This window comes from Lagenorhynchus albirostris, chromosome 7, assembly GCF_949774975.1.
Source record: "Lagenorhynchus albirostris chromosome 7, mLagAlb1.1, whole genome shotgun sequence".
Lineage (NCBI taxonomy): Eukaryota > Metazoa > Chordata > Mammalia > Artiodactyla > Delphinidae > Lagenorhynchus > Lagenorhynchus albirostris.
Window position 1 is genome coordinate 80,821,195 of NC_083101.1, and position 16,594 is coordinate 80,837,788.

Consider the following 16,594-nt stretch of genomic DNA (forward strand, 5'->3'; position numbering starts at 1 on the left):
GCTAAACACGTGTACCTTGTGATGGAGCAGTTCTACTTCTGGTTGTAAACCCAACAGAAATGAGTGTTTATGTCCACCAAAAGGCATTTACAAGAATATTCATAGCAACTTTATTCATAATAGCCCTAAACTGGAAATAGTTCAAATGTCAATCAATGGTAAAAAAGATAAACTGGGGTTCCCATGACCTCTTCAGGTGCGATAATTTGCTGTAATTGGTCATTGAACTCAGGAAAATGAATACTATTACTGGTTTATTAAAAAGGATTTTAAAAAGGATGCAAATAAACAGCCAGATGAAGAGGTACATAGGGTGAGGTCTGGAAGGGTCCTGAGCATGGGAACTTCTGTCCCCATGGAGTTTGGGGTGTGCTACTGTCATGGCACGTGGATATGTCCACCAACTTGGAAACTTTTCAAACCCTATAGTTTAGGGTTTATATGGAGGTTCCATTATATAGGCATGATTGATTAGATCATTAGCCATTTATTAACTCAATCCCCTGTCCCTCTCCCCTTCCTGGTGGTTGAGAGGGTGGGGCTGAAAGTTCCAATGCTCTAATCACAAGGTTGGTTCCCCTGGCAAATAGCCCCCATCCTAAAGTTACCTAGGGGCCCATCTTGAGTCACTCCATTAACATAAACTCAAGTATGGTTGAAAGGAACTTATTATGAATAATAAGAGCTGCTCCTCTAACCATTATCATTTGGGAAAAGAGTTTTAGGAGCTCTTGTGTCATGATCAAATGTATATATTTCTTATATCACAATATCACAGTCATAGAAGTCAGAATAGTCATTATTCTTGGTGGTTACTGTAAGGCCAACTGGCCCGAGGCAGGGGAACACAATCAGATTCACAGGTTGCATCAGACCGAATTCTCCGGACCACCCAGTTCCAGAAACTGCCCTGGAGACATTCCGGACCACCCAGTTCCAGGAACTGACCTGGGGACTTTGAGCCTAGCCCAGACTTCCCGCCTTTCGAGGGGCGGGACTAACGGTCCCCCAGGATACCCGAAAAGACTACCAAATAAGGAATACCCTGCGCCCTCCCAGATTCACCACACCCCTTTCCCTTCTTCCCCTATAAAATCTTGCCCAACCCTCGCCCGGGTGCGACTTCTCTGGCCCCTTTCTCTCGGACCAGTGAGCCTCGCCCGGGAGCGCTCCCTAATAAAGCTCACTTGAAGCTTTCCTCTGTTTCGCGGTGCCCTTTGTTAAGATCCGACCTTACAGTTACTAGCTGGGAAGAGAACCCAAGGAGGCTTCTGGTGTGCTGGAAATTTCTATATCTTGACCTTGGTGGTGATTATACTAGTGTATACATATGTAAAATTTCATCAAGCTGTACATTTAAGATTTGTGCAGTTTATGTAAGTATACCTCAATATAAAGAAATAAACATTCTATGGGAATTCCCTGGTGGTTCGGTGGTTAGGACTCTGTGTTTCCACTGTAGGGGGCACAGGTTCGATCCCTAGTCGGGAAACTAAGATCCTGCATGCTGCACGGAACGGCCAAAAAAAAAAAAAAAGAAACAAACAAACAAACAAACATTCTAGGGGCTTCCCTGATGGCACAGTGGTTAAGAATCCGCCTGCCAATGCAAGGGACACAGGTTCGATCCCTGGTCTGGGAAGATCCCACATGCCGTGGAGCAACTAAGCCCGTGCACCACAACTACTGAGCCTGCGCTCTAGAGCCTGCGAGCCACAACTACTGAAGTCCGCGCACCTAGAGTCGGTGCTCCGCAACAATAGACGCCCCCGCAATTAGAAGCCTGCTCACCGCAACCAGAGAAAGCCCGCTCGCAGCAATGAAGACCCAACGCAGCCAAAAATAAAATAAATTAATTAAAAAAAATTAAACATTCTAAATTCTTTCACCTGGGTCCCTCCTCTGTACTATATAAGAGACAATCAGGCTAGGAAGGGGAAAAATTTTAAAACCATACTGTAGGCTGAAATGAACCTGAGAGGACATTGAATTCATCACTTTGTCCTCAGCTCTACAAACAAAACAAAAATACTCTCCAGACATATGAAAACTGGGAATCACCTTTATCTCTCCCAATTCCTTTTTTAAAAAAATTTTTATTATTGTTATTTTAAAATTTATTTTATTTATTTATTTATTTTTGGCTCTTTTGGGTCTTCGTTGCTGTGCACGGGCTTTCTCTAGTTGAGGCGAGCGGGGGCTACTTTTCATCGTGGTGCACAAGCTTCTCATTACGGTGGCTTCTCTTGTTGAGGAGCAGGGGCTCTAGGCACGAAGGCTTCAGTAGCTGTGGCTTGCGGTCTCTAGAGTGCAGGCTCAGTAGTTGTGACACACGGGCTTAGTTGCTCCATGGCATGTGGGATCTTCCCAGACCAGGGCTCAAACCCGTGTCCTCTGCATTGGCAGGTGGATTCCTAACCACTGCGCCACCAGGGAAGTCCTCTCCCAATTCTTATACCCTCTTCTCTCACACACTCACACATCTATTCCATCACCAAGTCCTAATTATTTTACCTTATTAGTATCTTGAGGCAATTCACATCTCTCCATTACCCTAGTCCAAGTATGTCACCTATTGGTCCCACCATTTGTGAAAGTCTCCTAGAATAGCTACCAGCATCCACTCTGACCTCTTTTGTTATTCTGTTCTGCATTCTGCAGATACTTATCTTTTTTAATGCAAATTTGAACAAGTCATCCCCATTCTCACCTCCAGGTTAACTTTCTTCAATATCTTTCTCTTGCTCTGTGGATAAAGATAAAATCCTTAATCTGGCCTATAAGACCCTGCATGACCTGGTTCCTAACTTGACTCCAGCCACATCTCATACCATAGTCTTCCCCCTTCCTCAGGTCCAGCCATACTGGCCCTCTTTCAATCCTTCCTAACCAAAATGCTCCCTCCTGCCACAGGGCCTGTGCACAGCTTTACCTCTATTTGGTTCACTCTTTTGCCTCTTTGCTGTTGTAATACTTAGTCATTCCTTGGATCTCAGTTTAAACATTACTTCCTCAGGAAAGTGTTCCCTGGCCTCTTTGACTAGTAATCCTTCCCTTCCCCATTATCAGTTTCATAGCACCATACACTTCTCCTTTGCAGCACTTAACACAATTAAAATTTTACATTTATTTGTATGATTATTTGATTAATGTCTGTCTCCTCCACTAGAATATAAGCTCCTCAAGAACAGGGACTGTGGTTATTTTTGCTACCATTATATCTCTGGTGCCTAGCACATGCTAGCACTCAACAAATATTTGTTGAATAAATGGATAAATTAATGAATGAATGCAATTTGAAACTTCCTCCCAAGATTAAGAAAAATGTCTCTAGTTTGTCCACTCATCCCCACATCTAATAAGAATCATTCATTCTTAGTAAATAATTTCTTGGACTTGAGAATCACCTTCTCCGTGACTGGTCCCCTCCTACCATCACTCATCTTTCAACCTGGCTAAGATACTCTTCTTCTGCGCCCTCACAGAAAATTTTCATGGTTAATTTGTCACACTGTATTGTAATGGTCTGTTTTTTCTCCCACTATGTCTGTCTCTCCCACTAGCTTGAGAGCTACTCAAGCAAGGGACACCCTTATTCACTTCCACATCCCTAGTGTGTGGGAAGGCACCTAGCATATTTGATGTATTCCCTAGATGTTGAATGATTGAATGAAGAGTAAGTCAAATGTATGTTTTATAAAGTGCTCTAGGTATGTTCATGGTGGTGTTAATAGTAGCCATAAGGAAGAAACTGTGATGAGAGTAATGCTGCAATAACTCGCTTCCAGAATCTTGGGTAAATCTATTTACTTATTTAAGGTAGCTTTTTTTCTAATTAAAAAATAATATGTTCTCAAAGTATAAACTTGGAAAGCAAGAAAGGAAAAAAAAGACAAAAAATAAATTGCCCATAATTCCAGCCTCCAGATAGCAACTGTTTACATCTTGATGTGTGATCTTCCAATTCTTTTTTTGTATGTAACTGTATCTGTGTCTATATATCCATATATAGTTCTTTTAAAAGATTATTTCAACCTATACTATTTTATATACTTAAATTAAAAACTAAACAATTCCCATCTCCTTCACTTCAACCCCTCCAAATCAGTCCTTGTAACTATTCCATCACAATGTAATATGCTGTAGGAAGCCCATCAATGGGCGGGGGACCCAGGACCTGCTAACCTCTTACCTTCTCTTTGTCTTGGTCTTGCCGGGAAGAATAAATAACAAGAAATACTATAAAGTACTTTGGACAAATTGAATTGTATTATATACGCTTAGTAACTAATTCCTCTTGTTTATTTGCATAGATTCCTTGGAACAAACAAAGCAGATGTTGCTATGACACATTTCCCTTAATGTGTACAAGCTAATTAACTATCCTTGCTGGCAAATGGCTCAGGAGGAAAACATTTCTGTTAGGAAAAGTACTTGGAATTTTAATTCATACCAACCATAATAAAACATAGTAAAAACAGAGACCCGGAAGACATAGGAACATGAACTGACACAGTTGGTAAGTGCTTAATAACTGCTCTCTTGTGAAGTAAAAATGTTAGAAGTCTCCAAGGTATGTGAATGGTAATTATTTCACCCCTGTGGAAATGTTTTCAGATCCTGGGGCATAGATTATTAAAGGTGGAAGATATTATAAAGATAGCTCATCTCATTAAACTCATACTTTTATAGAAAACTGAAGCCAAAAAAATCAAGTCACGTAGGCAGATAGCCCATGAGTGAGAAATAGAACCCAGGATCTCTGCCATTTTTTCAACTCTGCCATGTTAAACATCTGGGCCCAGTTGAACTTGTAATTGGTATTTATTTTAGCATTTTCCTAGTATTCTTATGTTTTCTCTTTATTCAGAACCTGAAATATTTTAGCCAGAATATCAACTACTTTGAGACCAGAAATTCTGTTTCTGCATTTTAGGTATAATTTGACACACACTGATAGAATTTGTAAATACAGACAAGTTCTATCCATTTAGGAATTGAAATAGTGTTTAAATTATCCAGGTTCCTTGTTTTCTCTTCCTCTTTACCCTTAAACAATCTCACTTTTATGTGTAATCTCAATAAGATAAGAAAGCAAAAGAAGAGATGAAACTTTTCCACTTATAAACTCAGTAATTTATTTGGAAAAAGCTAAGCAAAAAATGGCTCATTAAAAAATACATTTCACAGTGTTATTCTACCTCCTTCATACTTTTCCCAAATGCCTAACTGGGAATTAAATATAAATGTAAGAATTTTAAAAGAATATTATGTACAATTTTATTGAAGTATCTTTTACCAGTTATATCTGTTGTCTCAAATGCAAGGAAATCTTGGCATAAAAACAAACACATAAGCATCAGTTAATGATAGAAAAGTAGGGCTTCCCTGGTGGCGCAGTGGTTGAGAATCCACCTGCCAATGCAGGGGACATGGGTTCGAGCCCTGGACCGGGAAGATCCCACATGCCGCGGAGCAACTAAGCCCGTGCGCCACAACTACTGAGCCTGTGCTCTAGAGCCTGTGAGCCACAACTACTGAAGCCTGCGTGCCTAGAGCCCGTGCTCTGCAATGAGAAGCCAGTACAATAAACCCATGCACTGCAACAAAGAATAGACCCCGCTTGCTGTAACTAGAGAAAGCCCACATGCAGCAGCGAACACCCAACACAGCCAAAAATAAATAAATAAAATAAGTAAATTTATAAAAATAAAAAAAAAGTAAAATGACTTACAAAGTGGAGCAAGGATTCTCTTATCATTAGGCAATTACATAATAACATTTTTGTTCTGATAACAAAAATAGCAAATTTCCAGAAAATAATTGAAAAATAATTACCAAGGGCTTCCCTGGTGGTGCAGTGGTTAAGAGTCCGCCTGCCAATGCAGAGGACACGGGTTCAAACCCTGATCTGGGAAGATCGCACATGCCGCAGAGCAACTAAGTCCGTGCGCCACAACCACTGAGCCTGCACTCTAGAGCCCACGAGCCTAGAACCCGTGCTCTGCAACAAGAGAAGCCACAGCAATGAGAAGCCCACGCACCCCAATGAAGAGTAGGCCCCCACTCGCCACAACTGGAGAAAGCCTGCACACAGAAACGAAGACCCAATGCAGCCAAAAATAAAAATGATAAAAAAAAAACCTTAAAAAAAATCATTACCAAGAAATAAATGCAATGAATTATTTTTTTATTTCCTACCATCTATGGGTGTGTTTATTTTTTGAAATAAAATTGCACACATAAATTTCCCCTATTCTTTCTTTCTTCTTCTTCTTTTTTTTTTTTTAAATTTTTTGGCTACAACATGGTGCATGTGGGATCTTAGTTCCCAACCAGGGATCAAACCTGTGCCCCCTGCACTGGAAGTGAGGAGTATTAATCACTGGACCGCCAGGGAAGTCCCATCTCCTATTCTTCAAACTTAACATAATATTATGAGAACTTCCCCATGTTATTTATATATTTTCTGACAACATCAGGGTTTTTTTTTTGCGGTACGCGGGCCTCTCACTGTTGTGGCCTCTCCCGTTGCGGAGCACAGGCTCCGGACACGCAGGCTCAGCGGCCATGGCTCACAGGCCCAGCCGCTCCGCAGCATGTGGGATCCTCCTGGACCAGGGCACGAACCTGCGTCCGCTTCATCGGCAGGCGGATTCTCAACAACTGCACCACCAGGGAAGCCCAACAACATCGTTTTTAATGCTGGAAAATAATTCAATGAAAGAATATATCATACTTTAACTCTTTAATTATTGTTGGATTTTATTTTATTTATTATTATTATTATTTTTGGCCACGTGGCTTGCAGGATCTTAGTTCCCCAACCAGGGATCAAATCCGTGCCCCGTGCAGTGAAAGCGTGGAGTCCTAACCACTGGATGGCCAAGGAATTCCCTACTGTTAGATTTTAGGCTGTGTATCCGGCAGGGTTCTCTAGAGAAAAAGAACCAGAGGATATATGTATATATTTATATATAATATAAGGATATTAATATTATATATGTATATATATATCTCAGAAGGAGAGAAAGAGGGAGAGAGAGATATTAGAGAGGGATTTATTTCAGAGAATTGGCTTACGTGATTGTGGAGGCTGGCAAGTCTGAAATCTGCAGGGCAAGCTGGAAATGCTCAGGCAAGAGTTGATATGGCAGTCTTCCTCAGGGAAATCTGTTTTCCTCTTAAGGGCTTTCAACTGACTGAATGAGGCCCACCCACTTTATCAAGGGTAAGCTTCATTACTTAAAATCAACTGATTGTAGAATTGAAAAAAAAATTTTTCCGGTTTCATTGAAACATAATTGACATATAACCTTATGGTGAGTTTAAGGTGTACAACATGATGACTTGATACACATAGATACTGCAAAATGATTATGTGAAAAATAGGAAAAATATATATTGATCTCTGCCTCTAGTTCCTGGCACAGAGCTCCTAAAACCCTGTAATTTCCTAAGTGATAAAGAGCACTAGGAGCATCTTTTGTTCTAATAGTTAGTCTTTGATCCTGTTTCCTGACAGGTTTCCTAAATCCCTTGGAATTTTCTGGGTGATAGCAATGTCTTTTGTTTTAATGAGGTGACTCTTGGTTGGCTCCTGGGGGGGAGGCTAGTCACCAGAAAGACCAAGCCATGATTAGAAGCATGGAATTCTCATTCCCACCTCCAATTCTCCAGAGGAGGGAATGAAGCTAATAATCGATCATACTTACCATGATGAGGTTGCCATAAAAATCCCAATAATATAGTGTTCAGGGGACTTCAGGTTGGTGAACACATCCATATACTGGGAGGGCAACACACTCCCAGCTCTACAGGGACAGAAGCTCTTGTGCTCAGGCCTTTCCCATACCACCTTGATGTATCTCTTCATCTGGCTGTTTATCTGTATTCTTTATCATATCCTTTGTTATATAATAATTCTAAGTGTAAGCATTTCCCTGAGTTCTGTGAGCTGTTCCAGCAAATAATCAAATCCAAGGCAGTGGAGGTCATGGGAATCTCCAATTTGTATCCAAGTCGAACAGAAGTTGTGGGTAACCTGGTGACCTACTACTTGTGATTCACATCTGAAGTAGGGGGCAGTTTGAGGGACTGAGCCCTTAACCTGTGGGATCTGACACTATAGTGTCAGAATTGAGTTAATTGCTTGTTAGGAAAAAAAAAAACACAGGAGGAAGACTGCAATTTTCTTTATAGATTACCACAATTAAGTTAAGGTTAACTAACACATCCACCACCTCACATAGTTACCTTTCTTTATGTGTGATGAGAACTTTTAAGATTTACTATCTTAGTAACTTTCAACTGTACAACACAGTATTGTTAACTAAGTAGAATATTGGCCATATCTACAAAATACCTCCACAGCAACACCTAGACTAATGTTTGATTAAACAACTGTACTACAGCCTAGCCAAGTTGACACATAAAACTAATTATCGCAGTCCACGCCTTGTCAACTTGACACCTATACTTAACTCCTTAAGCTATACTTAACCTCCAGATAAGGACAATAACAAAATCATACTTTTGCCTAACATAACACAACTATCCTGCATACAACCAAAAATACACCAACTCTTTCCCCAGAAGAGGACACAAAATCTCTGGGTGATGTTCACTCTTCTCTTTGATATCCTGTAACTGAAATACTTTGATGTAAAGGTAACTTTATTAATTCATCTTATATTATATGGTAGGAGGATAAGAGAGGGAAGAAACAAAGATATTTGATACACATCACAAACATATTCAGAACCAAAAAGGGAAGAATTATGCATAAACTTACAGTCTTCTCCTTGTTTCTGCAACTGGTCATGTGGTCATAGCTAATAGCTTCTACCAATACCCATTCCATACTCCCTTTGCCCTCAGCAAGCGCCTCAGCTGGTTGTGGTATTTTGTGGTAGGAGGAGTTAAACCTTGATTCTTGAAGAGTCTGGGTCATAAGTAGTCCTGCCTGAATTGGGTTGTTGTAATTTTCCATAGGCTTTAATTACAGGGCCTGGTAATACTAAGAGACTCCCTAAGAGATCACCTGTATTCCAGATGTAATCTTCCATAACTCCACTGTATAGTAGCAGTCCAACTTTCCCTTGGTAGTCAGGATCAATCACTCCAGCCAGTATAGTAACTCCCTTCTTTGCCTGTTGATTGGAGGCATAAGGAGCTCAAATTAGCCGGGTGGCAGTCTTAACTTTGGTTCAATGGAATCGTTGTTATCTCCCAGCAGATGCATTCTTCCCTTTGGAACTAAGATTTCTAGACAAGCAGAGCATTAGGTCATGGGGACAGAAAGCAAACATTTTGCTAGTAGATTACTAGGCATAACAGTGAGGGTGCCACTCCTATTTTCACCCCTTGATTCCTGGACCTATGAATATTGGATATTGAAGAAACAGCGCTAAATATTACATGCTGATTTAGAGAATATGTAGGCTCCTGGAGAAATTTTTGTGCATATCTCTGATTTCATGGGATAAATCCCCAGAAGTAAGAGTACTAAGTCAATGGGTATAAGCATTTTTAAGGCTCTTGATAGATTATGTCCCATTGCCCTTCAGAAAGTTCATGTCAGAGTTTGCACCCTTTAGCAGCATGAGTATTACCTATTTTAACGCATTGTTATCATTACTGCTACTGCATATTATCATTGTCAACTACTTTGAATAAACTGTTCTCAGAAGAACTTTCTGTTGAAGTAAATAAAAAATCTTATAGCCAACATGGGCCAGATTTTTTTAGGTATAGTACATTGATAGAGAAAGACTGGCAAGGTCTTTCTGGCAGGAAAATTGCTGCACTTGTTGGAAAATTGCTGCAATTATGATAAAGAAATTTCCGAAGCTACCTTACCCTCTTCTTAATATCATCACCTCCAACCTCATTAGAGCAGGCAGCACTCATTCTGTTTGCTGGTAGCCAATAAAAAAATGATCATACAAAAGCTAGCTTTGTGATTGGACAGACCCATTTATAGGTGAAAAAAACTAGTTTCCGATGAAGTAGGCAGTTCAAGTGTATCTTGCAGAACTGAATGAACAGGGAATTGGAACTGGAACAAGGATCCTTGTGTCTGTTCTCATTTCTATATATCTGCCTAATTGATCATTGATGTTTGTTTGTTTTGCTGTATCACACAGCAGCATGCAGGATGTTAGTTCCCTGACCAGGGATCAAATCTCTGCCCCCTGCAGTGGGAGCACAGAGGTTTAACAACTGGATTGCCAGGAAAGTTCTGATCATAGAGTTTTAAAACACCAAACTTAAGGGTCTGGAAGCAGAAAAGGCAGCTAGGAAATCTGTTCATGTAGGGTAACATGGATTAAAAGTGCCCTACTCAAAGTTTTAACATAGTATGAGTTTTTCATAATATTAACAATTTATTTTTATTTTCAAGTGTTATTGATAATAGTATTCTGGGTTTTTTAAAAAAGAAATGGATAATAAAACATTTATGGATATAGAGCAGTCTCCCCTTATCCACAGGGTATATGTTCCAAAACCCCCAGAGGATGGCTGAAACTGTGGATAGTACTGAACCCTATATACACTATGTTTTTTTCCTGTACATCCATACTTATGCTAAAGTTTAATCTATAAATTAGGCACAGGAAGAGATAAACAAGAATAATAATAAAATAGAACAATTATAACAACATACTATAATAAAAGTTATGTGAATGTGGTCTCTCTCAAAATATCTTATTGTACATATTTAATGCCTTTTCCATCTTAACTAAGCATTTATCACATACTATGGCCATAACTTTTGCACCTAACATAGGTTCACCTAAATACATGAAGCAAATATTAACAAAAGTAGAAAATATTAACAAAAGTAAAGGGAGAAATTGACAGTAACACAATAATAGTAGGGGACTTTTTTAAAAAAGTATTTATTGGGCTTCGCTGTGGTGCAGTGGTTGAGAATCCGCCTGCCAATGCAGAGGACACAGGTTCGAGCCCTGGTCTGGGAAGATGCCACATTGCTGCGGAGCAACTAAGCCTGTGTGCCACAACTACTGAGCCTGCGCTCTAGAGCCCGCGAGACACAACTATTGAACTTGCGTGCCACGACTACTGAAGCCCACACGCCTAGAGCCCGTGCTCTGCAACAAGAGAAGCTACTGCAATGAGAAGCCCACACACCACAACAAAGAGTAGCCCCTGCTCTCTGCAACTAGAGAAAGCATGCATGCAGCAATGAAGACCCAATGCAGCCAAAAATAAATAAATAAAATAAATAATTTTTTTTAAAGTATTTATTTATTTGGTTGCACTGGGTCTTAGTTATGGCAGGCAGCCTCCTTAGTTGAGGCTCCAGGGCTCCTTACTTGCGGCTCACAGGCTCCCTAGTTGTGACACGCAGGCTCCTTAGTTGTGGCATGCGTGTGGGAGCTAGTTCCCTGACCAGGGATCAAACCTGGGTCCCCTGCATTGGGAGCATGGATTCTTATCCACTGAGCCACCAGGGAAGTCCAAAAAGTAGGGGACTTTGACACTCCACTTATACCAATGGACAGATTATCCAGACAGAAAATCAATAAGATTTTTTGGCCTTAAATGACACATTAAACCAGATGGACTTAATATATTATATAGACCTATATATAGACCATTCCATCCAAAAGCAGCAGAAAGCACAACACACTCTTTTCAAGTGAACATGGAACATTTTCCAGAATTGATCACATGCCAAGCCACAAAACAAGTCTCAATAAATTTAAAAAGATAGAAATCATATCAAGGATCTTTTCTGATCCAATAGTATGAAAATAGAAATCAACTGTAATTAAGAAACTGCAAAAAACACAATAACATGGAGGATAAACAATATACTACTAAACAACCAATAGTTCACTGAAGAAATCAAAGAAGAAATTTAAAAATACCTGGAAACAAATGAAAATGGATGACCCAAAATCTATGGGAGGCAGCAAAAGCAATTCTAAGAGGGAAGTTTATAGTGATACAAGCCTACCTCAGGAAACAAGAAAAATCTCAAATAAATAATATAAACTTACACCTAAAGGAACTAGAAAGAGAAGAACAAATAAAACCCAAAGTAGAATGAAAGAAACCATAAATATCAGAGCAGAAATAAATGAAATAAAGACAAAAAAAATAATAGAAAAGATTAAAAAGCTAGGAACTGGTTCTTTGAAGAGATAAACAAAATTGATAAACCTCTAGCCAGACTGGACCCAAATCAGTAAAACTGAAATGCAAGAGAAGTTACAACTGACACCATATAAATACAAAGGATCATAAGAGATTACTACAATTATAAGCCAATAAAATGGACAACCTAGAAGAAATTGATAAATTCCTAGAAACAATCTTCCAAGATTGAATCAGGGGCTTCCCTGGTGGCGCAGTGGTTAAGAATCCGCCTGCCAATGCAGGGGACACGGGTTCGAGCTCTGATCCGGGAAGATCCCACATGCTGCGGAGCAACTAAGCCCGTGCGCCACAACTACTGAGCCTGCACTCTAGAGCCTGTGAGCCACAACTACTAAGCCCTCGTGCCGTAACTACTGAAGCCCGTGCGCCTAGAGCCCATGCTCTGCAACAAGAGAAGCCACCACAATGAGAAGCCCACGCACCACAACAAAGAGTAGCCCCCGCTTGCCGCAACTAGAGAAGAGCTGCATGCAGCAACAAAGACCCAAGGCAGCCAAAAGTAAATAAATAAAATAAATAAATTTATATTAAAAAAAGATTTAATCAGGAAGAAATACAAAATATGAACAGACTGATTACCAGTAATGAAACTGAATCAGAAAAAAAAGAAAAAACCCTCCCAACAAACAAAAGAACAGGACCAGATGGCTTCACAAGTGAATTCTACCAAACATTTAAAGAAGAGTTAACACCTATTCTTCTCAAATTATTCTAAAAAACTGAAGATGAAAGAACACTTCTGAACTCATTCTATGAGGCCAGCATCACCTGGTGTCAAAATTAAAGACACTACACAAAAATATAATTTCAGGCTAATGTCACTCATGAACATAGATGCAAAAATCCTCAATAAAAATCGGCAAATTGAAAAAAAAATCGGCAAATTGAATTCAACAATACACTGAAAGGATCATACACCATAATCAAGTGAGATTTATCCCAGGGATGTGATATCTGCAAATCAGTCAATATGATATATCACATTAACTAACTGAAGAATCAAAATCATATGATTATCTCAATAGAGGCAGAAAAAGATTTTGACAAAGTTCAACATCCATTTATGATAATAACTCTCAACAGAGAGGGTATAGAGGGAATATACCACAACATAATAAAGGTCATATATGACAAACCTACAGCTTGTAGCATACTCAATTGTGAAAAGCTGAAAGCATTTCCTCTAAGGTCACAAACAAGACAAGAGTGCCCACTTTTGCCTCTTTCATTTAACTTAATATTGGAAGTCCTAGCCACAGCAATCAGAGAAGAGAAAGAAACAGAAAGAATCCAAACTGGACAAGACAAAGAAATAAAATAAATCCAAATGGAAATGAAGAAGTAAAACTGTCACTACTTGCAGATGATGTGATACTCTATATAGAAAATCCTAAAGACACCACCAAAAAACTATCAGAACGAATAAATGAATTCAGTAAAGTTGCAGCATACAAAATTAATATACAGAAATCAGTTGCATTTCTATACACTAAAAACAAACTATCAGAAAGAGAAATAAAGAAAATAATTCCATTTACTATCACATCAAAAAGAATAAAATACCTAGGAATAAATCTAACTAAGGAAGTAAAAGACCTGTACGCAGAAAATGATAGGACATTAATGAAGGAAATTAAAGAAGACACAAACAAATGGAAAAATACACTGTGCTCATGGATTGGAAGAATTAATATTGTTATAATGACCACATTACCAAAGGCAATCTACAGATTCAGTACAATCCTTATTGAAATACTGATGGCACTTTTCACAGAACTAGAACAAGTAATTCTAAAATTTGTTTGGAAACACAAAAGATTCCAGATAGCCAAACAATCTTGAGAAAGAACAGAGCTAGAGGAATCATGCTTCCTGACTTCAGACTATACAACAAACACACAGTAATCAAAACAGTATGATACTGACACAAAGACAGATAGATCAATGGAACAGAATAGAGAGCCCAGAAATGAACCCATACTTATATGGGCAATTAATCTATGACAAAGGAGACAGGAATGTACAATGGGAAAAAGAGAGCCTCTTCAGTAAATATTGTTGAGAAAATAGTACAGTTATGTGGAAAAGAATCAAACTGGACTACTCTCTCACACTATGAACAAAAATAAATTCAAAGTGGATTAACGACAAATGTAAGACCTGAAACCATAAAACTTCTACAGGAAAACATAGGCAGTATGCTCTTTGACAACAGTCTTAGTAATGTTTTTTTGGATATGTCTCCTCAGGCAAGGGAAATAAAATAAAAAATAAACAAACTGGACTACATCAAGCTAAAAAGTTTTTGCCCAGTGAAAGAAACTATCAACAAAGCAAAAAGGCAGCCAACTAAATGGGAAAATATATTTGTAAATAATATATCTGATAAGAGTTTAATATCCAAAATATACAAAGAATTCATACCACTCAACATCACAAGAACAATCTTATTAAAAAATGGGCAGGGGACCTGAATAGGCATTTTTTTTCCAAAGAAGACATACGGATGGTCAACAGATACATAAAAATATTGTCAACATCACTAATCATCAGGGAAATGAAAATCAAAACCACAATGAGATACTACCTCACATGTGTCAGATGGATATTGTCAAAAAGATAATAAATTGTAAGTGTTGGTGAGGATGTGGAGAAAAGAGAACCCTCATGTGCTGTTAGTGGGAATGTAAATTGGTACAGCCACTATGGAAAATAGTATGGAGGTACCTCAAAAACTTAAAAATAGAAACACCATATATTCCAGGAATTCCACTTGGGTATTTTCCCAAAGAATATAAAAACACTAACTCTAAAAGATATTAGCATCTTACGTTCATTGCAGCATTATTTACAATAGCCAAGATATGGAAGTAACCTAGGTATCCATCAATGGATGAATGGATAAAGAGATGTGATGTATGTACACACACACACACACACACACACACACACACACACACACACACATACTGGAATAGTACTGAGCCATAAAAAAGAATAAAATCTTGCCATTTGTGACAACATGGATGGACGTAGAGGGTATTATGCTAAGTGAAATAAGTCAGACAAATAAAAATATTGTATGATTTCACTTACATGTGGAATCTAGAAAACAAAACAGTGAACAAACATAACAATACAGGAACAGACTCATAGATACAGAGAACAAACAGGTGGTTGACAGAGGGGAGGAGGGTTGGGGCATGAGTGAAATAGGTGAGGGAGATTAAGAGGTACAATCTTTCAGTTATAAAATAAGTAAGTCATGGGGATATAACATACAGCATACAGAATGTAGTCAGTAATATTGTAATAACTTTGTAGGTGACAGATAGTAATGATTTCTCATGGTGATCATTTCATAATGTATAAAAATATTGAATCACCATGCTGTACACCTGAAATTAATGTATTATTGTAAGTCAATTGCACTTAAAAAAGACACACAGAAGATGCAAGACACTACCATACACACCCAACACACAAGACAGCAACACACAAACACAGCACATAAGACACACACCACATACCCACAACACACACAAGAAACACATACACACATACACACAATACACACAAGACATACAGCACATCACTCAACACACAGGACACACATTACATATTATAGACAATACACAATACACACACACACAAATATAACACACACATACAACAAAGAAGCTGTTGCTTTCTGGCTGTATCACAACACCTCTCTACCAGCCTAGAGGCTTCCAAGGAGCCCTAAATCATGACAGTAACTAGTTGAAATTGTACCACCATTATCTTGAGTTACCTTATCTTTAAAAGAAAATATCCTAATAAGTTTTTTTTTTTTTTTTTTTTGCGGTACGCGGGCCTCTCACTGTTGTGGCCTCTCCCGTTGCAGAGCACAGGCCCCGGACGCGCAGGCTCAGCGGCCATGGCTCACGGGCCCAGTCGCTCCGCGGCATGTGGGAACCTCCCGGACCGGGGCACGAACCCGTGTCCCCTGCATCGGCAGGAGGATGCTCAACCACTGCGCCACCAGGGAAGCCCCTCCTAATAAGTTTTGATCCAACGTGGAGGACCTGTAATTTGGAACAAGTAAATTCATCTGTCTTTTTCTCCCGAAAAAGTAAAAAGAACAATTTTTTTAAAATTAATTAATTTATTATTTTTTGGCTGCATTGGGTCTTCGTTGCTGCACACGGTTTTCTCTAGTTGCAGCGAGCGGGGGCTAATCTTCGTTGCGGTGCATGAGTTTCTCATTGCGGTGGCTTCTCTTGTTGCAGAGCATGGGCTCTAGGCACGCAGGCTTCAGTAGTTGTGGCACGCTGGCTCAGTAGTTGTGGCTTCGCGGGCTCTAGAGCACGGGCGCTAGAGCGCAGGCTCAGTAGTTGCAGTGCACAGGCTTAGTTGCTCC